Source organism: Erithacus rubecula, assembly GCF_903797595.1.
Source record: "Erithacus rubecula genome assembly, chromosome: 3".
Taxonomy (NCBI): domain Eukaryota; kingdom Metazoa; phylum Chordata; class Aves; order Passeriformes; family Muscicapidae; genus Erithacus; species Erithacus rubecula.
In genome coordinates, this window is record NC_136689.1 from 121,565,976 (window position 1) to 121,579,326 (window position 13,351).

Sequence of the window (13,351 nt, forward strand, 5' to 3'; positions counted from 1 at the left end):
GGAATATTTACGTATTTCTTTATTTGTTCCAGACAAACTGTGCCCAGGTATGGTGTTTTACCAGAACGAAAATAACAAGAAGATAATTTTATATGTACATTTGAGCCGAAGAAAATATCTTTCAATCTCATATTTTATGATATTGCATGAGATATTGCTAGCACAGTGTTTGCAAGAATTTGGTGAAATTGAAAATGCCAGCAGAATCTATATCCACCAGTGTGCTCAGAGGTTATGAGAATTCATGTGAGTGTGACTTGCCTTGCAGATGCTTCTTGGGAATGTCTGCTTGAATTAGTAGCTTCATGCACATGCAAATACATGCATTAGAGGGAACAAGCCTATTTGCTATTTTGTTCATCATTTGTCATTCTTCAGTTTTAAAAAGTTATAATCATCCAGTGAAGCCACCAACATTGTTATGTGTCTAAGGGGACTAATAACACAACCTAATGACCAATAAAAAGCTGAATTGAGTGACATTCAAACACCTCGTAGAATAAAATATTTTATTTTATTTACTGAATACTTTCTATGACCACACAACTTATTTTTAATGGTTTATTGACAAAAAAAAAGTATATTACTGAAATTTTGAGGGGTTGTTTTCTTTTGGAATGTGAGGATTTTGTGTTTGTTTTTAATATTTAAATTTAATGTTTAAATACTTGAATTGACCTTTCTAGGTCAAAAAGTTTTCCTCACATTAAGAACATACAGCCAATGTTAATACTTAAGAAATAACAATAATCAAAGTTCAAAGAGGGATGAAGTCAGTTGTAGAGTTGTAGAGAAACATTGTGTTATAACATTGTGTCTAGCTACAGAAAGAGATGTCCTCATGGTGAAATGAATGCTGAACCACAGAAGAAAGGTCTGAATTCACAAGTCATATTACTGAGATATTTGTAGACATACAGCAGCTTTACACTGCAATCAGACCTAAAACAAAGAGAAAATGCTAAACATTTCAAATCTAGCTTATAGCCAAGTGGAGACATTTTTAAAATAAGTGAGCTCAATCTTTTTTTTGTTTCAAACAAACATGTATCAAATTAGCTTGCAAAAATCCTGAAGACTTACTGAGATGATATTTGGTTTAGTTGCTACAGCCTTCTTCCTAGTATTTAACAAAATAACTGGCAATGGACTGAACTTCCCAATCCCACCAGAATTACTTTGAAATATCAAAATGGTGGGGAATCCTGTTTTATGTCTGTCTTGTTTTATGAAATAAAAAAAAATAAGCTATAACCTTTCTGCTAGGAATCGGGAACAAAGAAGAGTATGCTGAGAATAGCTGGAGGATCCCCTATAAATGTAATCAATAAATGTGTTTCAACCTTTACTTGGAAGCCTGGAAAAACTAAATGTCTCTACTGGGTAGTCATGAAATCTGATGTTTTCTCCTCTTGTGAGCTTTCAGTTGGGAACAAAAAACCTTATTGATGGAAAAGGAAAAGAAAATGGATTTTGGAAATAATAGCCAAGGATACTAACAAATAAAAGAGATTTATTAACAGCCTTGCAGTTTCTTGAGCAGTAGGTTTTTTCTTTGTATTCCCATTTGTCAGAAGGGGCAAAATAATAAAAGACCTTTCATGTGAATTGACTGGAAAAAATTAGGTTTTGATTTAGAATTTTTGTTAATTCAGTCTCAGTTCAAATGAAACTGACCCACACCATGCCTTTAAAAAAAAAAAAAAAAAAAAAAAAAAAAAAAAAAAATTGTGCTAAACTTTGCTTTCTAAGGCAGGTCACTTAAAGTTATTAAAACACATTTTCAACACCAGATGAGTTTTCCTCATCCTTTACAGATGCAGTGTCATCTCAGCTACACTGCTGTGGCATAGATGCCTTTGGCTGCATAGGTGCAGGGATCTGAGGACCCTTGGAAGGATCTGTTTCAGAGACACAACATTACAGACATCTCTTCAGGCTGAAAAAATTCAGGTTCTTCAGCCTCTCATATCATCTCAAACCATTCTTGTAGCTCTCCACCAGGCTTGTTCCAGTTTGATTGCTTTGGTTTCTACTGGAGAGCTGCAGCTTGGGCAGAGTACTCCAGTAGCAGCTTCATAAGCACAGAATAAAGGGCAATAATCATCTCCATTTACCTTCCCCAAACATCAGTGCAAAGGAGGACCTAATCTGTGATGGTATAAATTTATTGCTGTCTTCTGACACTCGGCCTCTGGTGTGCAAATCACATCATTACCAGAGTCTAGAAATCTTCCACATGTAAAAAAAGTATTCATTATCCAAATATTAAATAGTTGGGTTTTTAACTATAAGTTTTGCCTTGAATGCTTCAGGCTCTCACTTCCTCTGTGATCTGTTCAAGACTAAGCAGTCAAGTTTTCTCCACAACACCACTGAAGATCTAAGCAGGTCCTATACTGCCACATTCTCAAATAATTGTGTGTTTTATGTTTTCTCCTTACTTGAAATCTGTAATCTTGAATCCTTTTTTTTTTTCCAGAAAAGCTAGCAATTAATATATATTGAGATACCATTTATATATTTTTCCCCTGGCAGCAGTACCCAACCAGAACAAGCACAATTTTGACCATCCTTCCAGGAAAGACAAATCCTTTAAGATAAAATAGTCTATACAACTTTTAAAGTGAAGGGCCTTTTTGAAGATTATCTGTCTATGTAGCTATTATACCTGGATATATATAATTTATGTCATTCCCTTTTATCAATCTATATGATACCAGTCTGGAATAAGAGTGAGAAGGTTTTGAAAACTTTTCAGTACATTGCAAGAAAAAGAAATATGACAGAAGAATACATGTGATAAATTAAATTTGACATGATTTTTATCTATATAAAATGGATTTTGAACAGCTGGTAATTGCAAATATTTTAGCAGTCATTTTTGATGCAGAATATTGCTTCTGTTCTCAACATTAATGAGATGTGAATTGTACTTCATCAAATTGACAGTTCTCAGGTTTTTTGATGAACACGTGCACAATGGATTCATCTACCTGTGAAGAGTATTTCCTAGTTTCAATACCTGCCAGTGATCTACTTTGGCCATTTATTACAGAGCTGTGCAAACAAATTCATGGGTGCATATAAATATAATAGATACAAGAATTTGGGTAAAAAGAAGTAGAAAAAATATTCAAAATAATAATAAAAAAACTGAGCATTTTTATTTGAAGGAATTGGAAATAAATCTCACCTTTTAAAAAGGGTTGGTAGACCCAGTACCTATTAAGGAATTCAGGAACACCTTATTGAATGACTAGGATTTCCTCTTCTGTAAGACTTTTCCTGTTGTAATTTTATTTATTGAGTCTGTACTGTTGTTATTGAGAAAACAAGGTGATGATATATGGAAGTAACTGTTGCCTCATTAGAAGTTTCAGAGGGAAATCAAAGGGATTAATCAATTTTTTAATGTTAATCACCCACATAAGCAATATTATTGCCTTTTCATTTCACTGTGAAAGGAATACTGTTCATACTCAAGTCTAGGGAGATGATTACAAAGACATCCCCAATTGCCCTACTCAGATGCATATATGATTTTGACTAGATCTGCATAAAGTCAGTGGGTGAGCTTTATGTCTCAGCATTGTAGTTCTTGGGGGTTTTTAATGTTTTTTTAATTGTGAGTAGTGGTTGAATGTGCACATTCTAGCATGTAAGATTAATCTTGCCATTCTTACCTGTATTGGGGGCCAAGACTGAATTTCTTTTGGTGGTGAATCTGAAAAACAGTAAGGAAAATGCCAATAAAAAATCTGAGACAGCAGAGTAGGGATTTATGAATTGATTAATCAACACTGCTGGTGAAGACTGAAAAGGTAAACATTTGATTTAATTGTTCCTAATTTCTAAAAGTAAAAGCATAATCACATCTAGATATGCACATTATATCAAGTGAAATTGGGAGTTTTGTATGGTGGGTCATGATCATAGTGTAGGAAACTGGTAAAATAACTAACGGCTAGGTTGGACACTCTGTAGTGCCAAACTCCAACGGAATGAAAGGTATTTTGAAGAATCTACTTTGGTTTCTTAGAAAAAAGAATGCCTGTACTTCCCATTTCTCTGAACTCCATTACAATATAATTATTTGAACTGTATATGAGAAAAGGGGATTATGCTAGAGGGATTCATTTGCTGAAAACAAAAATTAGGATGTACTATAAAAATGTAGGGAACTCAGATAGGAAAAACTGGATGTCCTTTATCACCGGATTAAAAGAATTTGGATAAAACTATGTAGCAAAACCCAATATATTCTATTTTATTTTATTTTATTTCTTTTTTCCCCTCTTTTTTTGCTTTTTTTTCCTCTGTGTTCTTGGTTGTACACCTGTTTTAAAAGATCTGTGTAGTTACCTAACCACAGGTCATAAGATCAATCCAAGTATCTTCTGCCTTTCTTTGAGTTCAGAATGTAACCACACATGAGGGTAGCCTGTCCCCAAGGATTCCATTATAAAGAAAAGAAGTTAACTGTATCAGCATCTGATTTTACTACAGCTATCCAAATATAAAAAAGAGAAAACATTATGTTTACCTCTATGAGGACATTATTTCTGATGTAAATAAAGAATTGGTAGTGCTGTAATGTCATCAGTTCTAGAAACTCAAGTTTATAGTGTAGATATTCAAAACAGTGTAGATACACAGCAGAACTATCTCAGGCATTTCAGCCTAAGAGAAATCTGATCCTGTTTTCTACATATTCATTAAGAAATTAAAAAGATCATTAACAGCAGTGCTGGCACATATAAAAATATATTTATTTCAGAGAGGCATTGGAAGGAGTTTCCTGGAAATTATTGCCATCAGGTTTTGGATTAGTTTCCTCAAACGAGTTATGAGGAGTCTGAACATATTACAGAATGGATCACTGGCTGCTAGTGACAGCAGAGCATACGGTATTCTATCATCCAGAAAATCCCCTTGGTTTAAATATTCTTCATGAAAGGATGTTTGCACAGAAAAAAAAAATTTAAAAAAGCCAGGTGTTACAGAATATGGAGAAAATAATTTGTTTGTCATTGATGGACTTAATGTTATTGACTGATTTAAGTTCTAGATATAGTTGTTCAAATGGTGTTCTCTAAATTTTGTATATTCAGTGGTTCAGCTCATCAAGCACAGTACTGATAATTCTATAGTATCTATTTTTTTTTATCAATAACTTTTGGAAAAGAAAAAAAAAAAAACCTTGAAGAAAAAAACCAAATATATCTCCATGTGAAAAGTAATAAACAACATTTTTTATCACTCATACAATTTTATTCTTTTTTTCTTTCTGGAAAAATCAGACACTATATAATAAAATAGGACTTGGAGGTCTTCCTTATTTACAGTAATACCATAATAGGAATCTCTAAGATAAGTGGCAGGAAAAAAATTCTGAAGCTTGAAAGGTCATGGGAGAGAATTGAATAGTTGTGAAAGCAGAATAATACCTCAGTGGCCATCATGTCTGTGAATCAAACCACAACAATATAATAACAAGATAGCTGGGTGAATGCAAGCTCTCAGGATCTCATTTCTAATTTAGGACCCATTAAATGGAAAGCATATCTGCTGTAAACTTGCTAGATACCAGCCTAAGTTGCCACAAATCTGAAATCTTGATACATTTGCAAATATTCACTGTTGTCTATAGTGGAAACCTATAAGGGTTTCCCCATAGGACATAGGGGAAACCTCCAGTTTGGTTTAATTTTCTTAGTTTACTTTTAGTGAAATTTCTTTCTGCCTTTTACATCTCCACAAAGGTCTTGAAGACAAAAAAAAAGGCAGTGGAGGCCTTTCCTTATTTTTATTAACAACATTGAAAATTATTTTTTAATACCAAAACACTGAATTTAATTACTAAGGCTGAGAGCTTCCTTCCAAGGAACAGAGACACAATTCCAAAGCTCATTGCATTTTTAAAATACATTCTGATTAATGGGCACTGTTCCACTCTAAGAAGATCTGACTTAAATCTCTGGACATGATTTTAGAAAACCTCTACAGGAGTTGATGAGTGCAGGTAATTATTTTCTAAGTCTTACATGTCTTCAAGCATTCTTCTTGTTGAACCCAGATTCATTTTTTTATGCAAATAGCAATGCTATGAAGATTTTACAGGTTTCTGCTATAAGTATAGGAGAGGTAAAAATTATAAATGCAATTTTAATTTATGTATTGATAACTGTATTTTAGCAAGGTTTAAGGAGTATGAATATTTGATTATGCTCCTCAAATGAATGCAGTTAAATAAGCAGTAGCAATAATTATTCTGTTTCTGAACACTGATTTCGAGTACCTCAACAGATTACAAGCACAGTTGCAGACTGAAACATTAAATATATCTCTTGATGAATTGCAAGAATCTGCTGTAGTGTTCTTTCAATTATAACAAAATTCCTGAATCTGTGTTTTTTTAAAATAAAGTAAAAAATTAACCTTCCAAAGTAATGGTTTTTTAAATGGATATATACTAAATGTTTTGATTGGTCACTTGAGTTTGCAACATGGATTTTGCTTATGGCTCAGCCACAAACTTTAACCATAAATTTCAGACATTAATCCATTCAAAATGAAAACAAAGTATTCCAGTAATTTTCAGATCTCTATGCTGCAAATTTTAAGATAAATTTTCTATCATAAAACATCATAAAATTAAGTCTCATGGCAGTGCTGCACTCTTTGGGAACTTTTTGACTCAGGAGGTTGGCAGACTCCAGATGAGGCACATCTGTATTTCTTTGGAACTGTGCTGTAAGAAAACACCTTGTGGTTGCACAAATAGCTAAATATTGATTTTAGTACTACTTGCATTTAGTGCTTTCTGAAGCAAAGATAAAAAACAGGAAAAAGAAATTATTGAAATTTCAGCTCTTAAAAATTCAATTTTCCTGCTGTTATGCTGTTACAATCTTAGAAAATTAAATCATTCAGCTAAAGATTTTCAAAATGATTGTCATCCCAATCCTGCACAGTGCTGTGATCCTGCTATTTTTCTAGAATTTATTAAGAACTGTAAAATTTAACATTTCCTACAGGAAAATTATATACATAGCATATGTATTACATATATTCCTCCGGACAATATTAAAAAATCCCTGTGTCCTCTGTCTTGCTCTATTTCTTATAGTTTATACAGAAGTGTTACAGCAATACACACAGAGACAGAAAATTTCAGAACCTAGAATTGTGAATCATGTTAGGAAGGCACATTCACAATCTCAAATTTTGTAAGTGAAAGATGATTTACAGAATGTTTAAAAGTCATTTGATATGCCTGTATGGTACTCCTACAAAGTTTTTCTTCTGGATACATTATTCAGTGAAACTGATGACGATATGCTATATAACACCAAAACCTAGTCAGTAATTCTGTATGAATAAACAGATGAAAATAAAAATATAAATTATTCTGGATATATTAACACTCACCTTTTGATAGGGCCATAGAAACACACATTGTTTGGGTTTCTATTTATGGCTATATTGGTATTTCACAGATATATTCTCTTAAAGTAGTACAAAAATGGTTTTTCTTTGTGTTCTAGTTTATATTTAGATTGAACTAGGCACCCTCAAATAGAATTTAATCCAGTCTTTCTTTTACTTCTGTGTTCTACGTTATGTAGGCATCATTATGTCATTGTCTGTTCTTTGAAAATGAAAGTTCACTTTGTCATTTTGCCTGAGTCTATTAACTTCACTGCAGTCCTGCCTGTTTTCTCTGTAAAAATACAGCTCCTCCTCAGGGTTTCCATCCAGATGGGCTGCTAATACATGGAACTGCCAGCCAAGAGAGCTCATTTCTGACAGGCACAAATAGGGGTTGGAAAAGGAATTTTCAGATACAGAAACTAAACAGTCTTTTTAATATTGCTGTTTTTCCCACAATTTGCCATAAAGCCAGGAGTCCATTCTTCTTTATTTTGTTTTGGAGACTCATAAATAAAAAAACCCATAAGAATGAGGTTCATATTTTAGGTAGTCTACTGAAAATAATTTCTCTTATTTCTTAATTATGTCTCTGGCTACTTGCAAGCCTCTTGCAATACAATCTGAAATTTATGAAATATTATTTTACCTGCTTTTCATTCTTAGCATACTAATTGCATCCACATCATATTCTGCTCATGACCATATTTTGGGCACCCTAATTACTCATTTTTAAAACTACTAGGCTAAATTTGAATGTGAATGAACAATTATTTTTCTAGAATGATCAGTTGTGGGGGGTGGATTGCTCGTTTTTGTTTTTTCTCTAACTTCTTCCAGAAATAAATATTTTAAAGGTTTCAGACAAAATTTACTGTTTTAACTAATAAACCTTTGTATTTCAGAGGATGGCAATAATGTCCTTATAGCTTTTAGACTTTTGCCTATAACTGAAAAAGGCATGCTGGTGATGTGCAGTACTCGTATTTTTTCTCATTTCTAAGAAGTTTAAGAAGGCATAACTCAGTTCTTAAGTAGCTTAAGGGATGGAAGTCAAATTAGAGGAGCTGTGGAGAGTAGTAAACTTTTTTCTTACCTATTTTGAGCACAATCACAGTGGAAGGAATGTATTTCAAGGCTTAGTAGTTTGACACTCAAATCAACAATATTGCTGTTTCTCTAAGAAACATCCCATTCTTTTTGTTCCTAGACAGCTGAATAGAACAAGAATCAATATCTCGAAGGAGCATATGATTGTACATTCTCTGCATGGTGTGGTCTCAGGAGTAAAATGTGCTTGCTGATATGCTGTTATTGGTTGGCAATATGTTCTGATTCTGTTTATGTAGAAATAAATATCCTGGATGTGCACTGACATTTGAAAGTTGCATTCCCACTTAGACATAACATATGCATTTCAGTCAAGCTATATATTCAGAGCATTTAGCATATTCTCATTCTGAAGATACAAAAAGAAGATCTAGATTGTAATTTGGTTCCCCAGCATTGTTTATGTCTCCTTCTCTATGCATAATTATTTTATAATGATGAAAAAGACTGACACTGAATCCTAAAATAATGAAAGTCAGTGAAAAATTACTATCAGAACTGATATGCTTTGCAATATATTGCAGAAAACCAAGTATAGCAGAGATGTGGAAACAGGCAAATCTTGTCTTAGAATTAAATGAACTACAAGACTTGTCAGGAACTTTTGTCATCAGGAGCCAAAGCAGAATCATATAGGAGGTCAGGACAATATAAATATAACTCAATAGACAGGTAGGACTGATGGCTCACAATGCCAAATAAATGAAAACATACCAAAAATAGACATGAAATCACAACATTGTGGAGTGGAGATAAATCCTTGTAGTAGAAAGGTCTGTCAAAAAGATTTTGACTAGTGCACTAAAGATTTGAGAGCAAAGTTTATGGTCAAGATAATGCCAAAGGCCTGTATTGTAAAAATAAATAAGGAGTCTGAGCTAAAACATCATAAAACCTATTCCAGACTTAATTGTTCTTTAAAAAATCAAGTAGTGCTTGGCCTGAGGAGGTGCAATAAGTCCTTTACCCCACTTGATCAAATCAAGCCCTCTCAAGAACTGATGCAGGGTATTCAATAAAATTTTTAATGGATCTATCTGTGTAATATACTTTTGCTAAGATGATCACAAGTAGCTAATGTTAGAGACAAAATGCTCCCATGTTTAAGTTGACTCTTGGCTTAATGTGTTAATTTCTGATACAAGTGAAACTAGAATTTTTTATGTTTTCCATAGTTACATAGAAAGATGGTAGGCAAATAATTCACTCACAGGTATTACTGAATGGGACAGCTTCCCTCAACTTTATGATATGACATAGGTAAAAGTAATGTAAAGTAAATTAAAAGAAGAAAAAAAAGATACTGAGAGAAGGAGCCTAAAGATAGTTCATGGATTCATTGTTATTGGCAAACTTTTCTGAGACAGCAGTAGATGTTGAATATAAATACTTTGTGTTAAGTGATCCACTCACAGAATTTGTATGAATCTAGAAAATGAAGTAGAGGATATAAACAAATGAGGAATGGTAGGTACTTGGGGAGAATCTATACTTCTACATCTTGGATAAAAGAAATTTAACGTGTTATGACTGAACGGAAGCAGGAGCATTTGTCATAAAGTTAGAGTGTGTGGAGGTCTGTGCACAGGTGAGGTAGGATATGAAAACAAATGAGGTGAAAAAGAAGATACTGACAGTAGAAAGAGACTGTGCAGATAGAATAGATGAAAACTAAGCAAGCCAACAGAGAAATTACTTTTAACAGTATGAGAGGACTTTGGAGTATTTTTGTTAAAACTTTCAGAGAACTAATTGCTATTGGCACAGTTTTAAATTTTTAAAGATGTATTTTTCCATATTAGACAATAAATATTCAAATAACATGATGATTGCAACTCATACTGATCCAAAATATAAAAAACAACCATGACTGACAGAGTCAGATGGAGTAAAAATTAAAAAATGGGAAAATTTACCACTGCAAATAGTAGGAAAAAAACCTAAACATATAATGGCAAAAAAACATATTGCAAGATTTATATTTATGGGTTAGAAAACAGAAAAAGTAAATATAACAGAATACTGCTAAAACTGTTATGGATGTTCCATTTTTAGGTGTCCAAGTGGATACCCGTTCACAACTTCTTAATAATAGTAAGCACTATATATATACATGTAATTACCATAAACTTTAAACATCCTTTCTGATTACTTATTCGAAATTGAAGTCACTGTATTTTCCAAACACGTTTTGACAGTCTTAGCTTGTATTTCTTAGCAGGAAAATTACCACAGGAATTCAAGGAAACCGAAGCTGAAGTACTGAAATAAGTGTATTTGTTCCCTTTAAGACAAGAGGAAAATTTCCAACCTAAAAGCTTAAAAGACTGATAAGTATAAACTGGGAGGAAATAGAGGGAGAATCTTTACAAAAAGCACTTCTTAATCCTGCATCACTTTGCCTGACAATACATATTTCTGAGTATAGCTGTTGAACTAGTGGGGTCATTTAAGAATGCAACTTATCAGTCAAGAGATACTCTTTTCCCTTACTGCACAATTTTCCTAAAGATAGCTTCAGTTATATCATCTGCTGAAGTGTTGTGCTTCTTCTACTCTCTTGTTATTGGCAATAATGGAAGAAAAATGAGAACAGAAGATCACTGCCATGTCTGCCTTACTGTGCCAGTTTCTCTTAGGCTGAAATCTGAACCTGTCTAAAGCTACTTACATGTTCAAAATACAGATAATGGGTGCTGAATCAGTTTTCTTTGGTTTCCAAAGAGAATATTATTTTCAAGTTCATCAGATGAATGTGTTACACCCTGAATTATCTCAATATACCACCAAGCCAATTCTACATCCAACATTTTCTGAGTGTGAAAACACCCAGCGATGCCCCAAGGAACAGTAATGTGCTCAGAGAGCAGCTGAGACACACAGGTTGTATACAACAGATGGTACTGAGCATGTGTTTTAGGCAGAGCTGCATGACATTTACTCTAAAAGTGCTACTTTTTCTTAATATATTTCCTTGGTGTTTTCACTACATTGTCAAGTTTTATTCAAAAGCTGGGGAATGTTCACTTCAGACAGGATGAATGTGAAGGAGTCCTCTTTGGCAGGAGCCACTTGTTTCCTCTCCAGTTGTGCATTAACACACTGCAGAGGAATTTCTGAGTGGTAGTTTGGGAATTAGAACTTCTTATTTCTCAGTAATAGGACATTAGTTGAGAACAAGAAGTTGTTGGAGGAAAAATAGTCTACCAAATTCTGTGCAGGAAACAGTTTTGCTAGTTGCGCATTAAGAACAATTCTGAATGAGATGTCCTAGCTCAGGCACGTATGAAAGATTTCCCACTGCTCAGAATAAGTAAATCATTACTTTCTGAAATCATCAATGCATTTAAGAAACTTTTCAGGTGGTGAAGGCAAAGGACATTCAACATCCAAGCCAGCTGTTTGCTGTTTGTGAGGCACCTCTGCAGTGTCTGGTACAAATGAGATATTTAGCAACCTTGTGATACCTGCACTTATAATCCTCTGACTTTACAGAGGCTACGTGAACATAGCCTCTCCTGCTTTATGTTGATGCACAGTCTGCTTTGTATACATAGATTTTAGATTTGATTTTTGGGGAAAATTGCCTTTTAAGGGTAGAAATTGTGATGAACATCAGAAAAACTTGAAAACTGTACAGAGCAGAGCATGTCACAGCAATCCTTGACCTTCCAATAAGTCATCTTGCACAACATTTTCACTGTTATATGTGTGTTTCTTGCCAGCATTTAACAAAAACACTTATGTCTGAAACAACTCCCTAGTGTGGAAATATATCAAGCTTCATTAAAAATGAAGCCAGCTGTGCTGTTTATAGGTGTAATAGTTGTTTGGTTTTTTTTTTTTCCCGTGAAGTTTTGTGTGATAGAGGGGAGAATGTGGTCTTTTATAAAATGGATATTTCTGAGAGCTGTTATTGTCAGGAACTTAAAAGCAAAGGGTTTGCAGTTTGTCGAGCCTTTTTTTTCAAATTCTTCCATTTATGTTGTTTCATATTGTAGGTTTCACTACTAGAACCAAAAAAAAATACTTCCTCCTCTGGAGAATTGGAAAAGGCAAAGGAGAACCTAAAATCCAGTGGCAGAGTAAACTAAACGCCAAAGTCCTTTTTGAAATTAAAATACCTTGCAAGCAAGGGCATTGTCACTGAACACTGAAGAATAAATACACTGTGAGCGCTTATTCTTCTAACTTTGTGCCATGAATTAGAAAATGCTCCAGCCACTTTTCTCACATGCAGTCCATAACTTTTGATCAGCACCACAACCAGGAGTGGGTGCCTGGGGTGCAGGAGCAGACATCCAGCCCCATCTCTGCAGGCTTATCAGCCTGCCACTCCCTCTTTTCCAAGAAAGGAGAACAAGGCATCTCACTAAGACCTGCAATTTTTTCCTCAGAAGGAAGTTTCAGTTTTGTCCTGGTTTGGAGGACAGGAATTTTTCATACAAAATATTCAATCAAGAGTGTAGGAATCCAGAAGTTTTATATACGTTCAAGGGCCAGCTTCTTTCTCCGAGGGGTAATTTTTTCCCTTACTAAGGTAATTCAGGATTAAACAAAGTACTGTCTCAGATGAATCTGATAAGGAAACAGCTGTAAGTCCACAAATATGTTATTGTAAACTAAAAATCTTATTGCCTTCTTCTGCTTCTTTTACTTCCTTGGAGAAGTAGGTAATTTTCACCAGGATTTGGGTTGAAAAACAGATTTCTTTTATCCCTCCAGTGAGTGTGGAAAAATGGTAGAAAAATTAGGTTTTTAAAGCTGATTTTGTGGTTTAACTTTTTGCAGAATGGAGGTGGGAGGA

The 13,351-nt window shown here is 34.0% G+C and overlaps 1 protein-coding gene across 6 annotated transcripts in view; it reads left to right on the top strand.

Annotated features, from left to right (window-relative positions):
• The window catches only part of RALYL (RALY RNA binding protein like), a 365,270-nt gene that overhangs the window by 77,207 nt on the left and 274,712 nt on the right, over nt 1-13,351 (top strand). The window lies entirely within an intron of this gene.